The sequence below is a fragment of the Rhipicephalus sanguineus genome, chromosome 3 (genome assembly GCF_013339695.2).
Source record: "Rhipicephalus sanguineus isolate Rsan-2018 chromosome 3, BIME_Rsan_1.4, whole genome shotgun sequence".
In the NCBI taxonomy this organism is placed as follows: domain Eukaryota; kingdom Metazoa; phylum Arthropoda; class Arachnida; order Ixodida; family Ixodidae; genus Rhipicephalus; species Rhipicephalus sanguineus.
This window is the reverse complement of record NC_051178.1, coordinates 109,005,965-109,010,125: the sequence shown is the minus strand read 5'-3', so window position 1 is coordinate 109,010,125 and position 4,161 is coordinate 109,005,965. Positions and strand designations below refer to the sequence as shown.

The 4,161-nt window shown below is 45.5% G+C and overlaps 1 long non-coding RNA gene across 1 annotated transcript; it reads right to left on the bottom strand.

The window, feature by feature from the left end:
• Positions 1 to 785: 785 nt before the first annotated feature.
• On the bottom strand, positions 786 to 1,578 carry LOC125757963 (uncharacterized). The gene is made up of 3 exons (XR_007415604.1): positions 1,447 to 1,578; positions 1,321 to 1,368; positions 786 to 1,226 (listed from the first exon to the last, which is right to left on the bottom strand). It is a non-coding gene; the product is annotated as an uncharacterized LOC125757963 (long non-coding RNA).
• Between the last annotated feature and the right edge of the window lie 2,583 nt (positions 1,579 to 4,161).

The following is a 4,161-nucleotide window of genomic DNA, read 5'->3' as shown; positions in this document are numbered from 1 at the left end:
GCTGTTGTCCAGGAGCGGGGTTCGCAGACGCAGCTGAGGAAAAAAAACAAATCCTTCATGTATATGCATATCCACTGTAAGCACAAATATGCATGAAAGTGGCCCACAAAACAAACATAGCACAACTGTGTTGTTGCATGTCTGCTAGTTTAAGAGGAGTAAAACCTGCTTCATAATTACTTGCTCATAAGCAGAAATTTCTCCTTTTAGCTTACTCTAATTATGTCGGTTACGACTTTCGCATTTACAAGCATGAAGTCTAAGCTGCACGTTTTCCGTCTCGTAACCTGCATGCCTATGTCCAGGAAGCTGAGCACATTCTATGTCATTACCAGTAGGCAAAGGTGCAGACATTTGGGGTAAAGGTGCACACCAGGGGCACCACTACTAGAAGCAGCTGAAAAAAAAGAAAAAAGATCATGTAATATGTGTACACAGCTAGCACATGCAAAAAGAATATCATTGAGCAACAGTGCATATCACAAATGTGCTACATTTGTTTGGAAGTAAAACCTACTTGACAAACAGAGTGGGCTAGTTGGTCATTTCGGTTGTGTGAAACTACTTGACTGCTGGTAAAGGATGAAAACACATGCACTGAAAAAAGGCGGAGGTATCGGGAAGCCAGACAAGGTGCCAATTGCTAATATGCACCAAGTGACTGAGCAACAGGTTCTGCTGCTTCATAGAGATGTAGCAGAAACACCAACATACATTTTTCAGTTTCTTGTTTCAGTAAGGCAAAAATCATGATCATAATCACAAACGATACGATATATACCAGTACAAAACTGGGCTGTGCCCTTTTCTTCTGATAACCGGCTAACTGATGGCCAGCAGCAGGACTCACACGTGCAACTGAATAAAAGAATAGCAAGAATATGCGCTGTTTTGAACATAAGTTCTGGCTTTTCTTACAAATGGTGTCATAATGAGAGCAAAAAATTTGGTACTGGGCATAAACTGAGGGCAAGCCAGTCTTGTGTGCAGCAATGCTTAATTCATGTCCACAGCCCACTACAAATGGTTAAACTTGACACATGCATTTGACCATTCCAATTTTTTTTACGTTTATGTCAGTTGCCGTGGAAAACATGTACAACAAACCTTTGAAGTTTTTTCTTTGTCGTCCAGGACTTCTGATCGTTCTCCACGGCACTACGCACGCGCCGGCTTGCAGTTATTCGAGGCAGATCAGCCATGTGTTCCACGATCGCGGTGTCAATCTACACACGTGGCCGACAACAACAACATATCAGCATTGTGAGCTTAACAGTTTCTGCGGAAGATAAACCAAATCGCGTCACAAATAAAACTTACTCCCACGTGCCATTCTTGCTGCGAGGGTCCAGTTCAGCGTACGCCAACCTGCGCGCGGTGGGGAGCCAAAGAAGAAAGTGCTAAGAACGTGCTGATTGCAGTAATCCAGGCATGTCAAGTACTTACCGAAGAGGTGGAAAAACGTTGAAATCGGCAAGATCTTGCAACCAGGCAAACACCTACGGCATGCGCGCTTGTGATTTTTCGACGAAACGTCACGGATCAAACACCTAAAAACGAGGCCAACGAAGAGTCTGATCTACCCGAACCCCCGAACTCCAAACACGCCGGGCGCCATGATGGCGATGGCAATGTCTGCGCAGTGCTCGCAGTCTAGTGCACTGTAGCTCGCAGCAAATCGTCCACTATTTGAGCAGGTGTTGGCTCGCAGTAAGCGCAATTAAAGAACAATTGCGTATTAAACCTAAGAAAGAAAACAATAAAATAACAATATTTCATTCAATTCTCCTAAAGTTAATATGTCGGTGTTTTTATAAATACGACACCACCACACCACCGCTCGTGCGGTGCGGCCGCCGTTCTCTGATCTTTCACGAAAAGCACGGCGTGCGTGGCGCGAGTACGTGCGCCGTACCGCTGTACCGCCTTTACCAAGTGCAACACTTGCTCACGCAGACAGCAATCGATCCCTCGTCCTCATAACGGCGCGACATTTAGAAAGAAACAAAAAAAAAACAAACGAACACTTTCACAAAAAACGCGGATATATTGTTTTTCATGTGCATGTAGATATGCAATTGTGCACGCGCGCCAACCATGCTCTCCGGCGGAGTTGCTGTTTCCGATTGTTTAGGATCGCCAATTTTCAACACGGTAGCTTATTTCACCGCTAACTTGAAGTCCCAATCAGATCCTACAAGGGATGTTTTAGGAATGATCCCTATGCACATGTCTAAAGGACATCCTAAAAACCACCTTGTTGGGATGCGGGACGTTTGGACTTTTTTGGGAAGTCCCTGGGATGTAGTGTGTTGTCTGGGCTGTGCGATTTCAGAACCCCAGCTGGTCGAGATTATCCAGCAACCTTACTAATCTAGTAACGTTGTTATCCAGAGCCCTCCACTAAGGCGTCTTGCATAGCTTTAGTCGCTTCGGCATTTTGACATAAACTGATTCCGATTCATTCCAGCTGTGTTCTCCATATGATTCGCTGATGTCTTTCGAAGAATGCAACACAACTATAGCACAGCGACGAATTACTTCCTCCTGAAGTGCCGAAAACAAAGAACGATTGTCAGAGTAACATTGCCGAAGCGGAGGTTGGTTATTTACACCGTTCTTCTCCGTTCACTTAGAAAACGGAAACCTGTAAAAATACATTATCCCATCTTTCCGTCTCGCTGACGTACATAGCGAAACGCAGAAAAAGTGCTTCGCAATGTTTTTTTTCTCTTTCCTTGTTGAGGATGAGTCCATCCGCCGGAAACGCTACCGCACGTGCGAAAGTGAATGTCGTCTGCTATACATTGACCTCGATAGCATGTTTCGCGCGCTCCCCGCTAGGTGGCGTACCGGCTCAAATTGTTCGCGATTGTAGCTTTCGTATCATGTACAACCAAATGCTTTGCCGGTAGCCATTTCATGCTTACATCTATTCTCGATCATGGGGGTGCCAGCCATTTTTGTTGAGGCGCTAGCAAACGTTTGTCTCTAGAAGGCCAGCTCTTAGTGGGGCGATTCATTCAAGAGACGTTCGTCCTAACTTGCCTACGCAACTTCATTGCGTACGAAAATGTAGGCGAGACACATGGACCAGCAGACAATGAAAGGAAGTACACATTGTTGCTCGCTGGCTTTCCTTGAAAGACGAGCGGTCTACACGGAACACTAATGAAATTGTGCCTGGTACTGATGAGTCATTTCTGTATACTTGCGCCACTTGGATGCAACGTACCAGGTGTGTATACATTCTGCGTACGGATTGCTTATGTAAACAAGAAAAAACATAGATTAAAGCGGTTGAAACACATAGTTTATTACCTCTAGTAAATTTCAATGGTAAAATAGTTTCTCATCAATGGCGTAGGCAGAAATTTCTTTCGGGACGGTGGGGGGGAGGGGGACGTCCTTGATCTGACATGGGGTCCAGGCAGGTAAGTGTGGCCGTGTGTCACTTTGTGCTCTCTATCCGATGGGGGAAAATATTTCTGAGGGGGGGGGAGGGTACGGGCCCGGTGTGCCACCCCTTGGCTACGCCACTGCTTCTCATGCTACTCTTCCCGTTATATGAAGCATCACAAGCAGATGATATACATTATGAGTGAAGAAGAAAGACTGCGTAACACTATTTTTTCTCTATTTATTTATTGTGCTACTACGCTACGCGTTATAGTTACTTGAGCATCGGTCATTTTGGCCACGCTACAGCTTACCGCTACGGTCTTTTCTTGACGCAAAGATAAATATGCATTGTAGTCTCACATGGAGAACATAATTTCGGGTTGTTGTTTTTTTTTCGGGGGGGGGGGGGGGTGTTTACAGAACGCGTGGATGTGTGCATGAGTGCCTGTCTTTAAGACGGGAGGGGGTAGGGTTCATGCGAAATAACCTATTTGGGGGGGGGGGGGGAGGGAGGTTGTCGGCGATCCACCTGTGGGCGTGTTTGGGCCAGGGTGTGCACAAATCGCCTTGGGAAGGAGTTTATCTGGCATTGGACAAACATGTATGCACTTAAAAAAAAACGAATGCGCTCTTCAACTGGTGCGTGCGTTCGAAAGAATGAAACGGGGCGTGTAGACCCACAAATAAGGTCGAAATATCAGGGAACAAAAATACCGAACAAAAATAGTAAACAATGGCGAAAACATTGAAATTCCACTC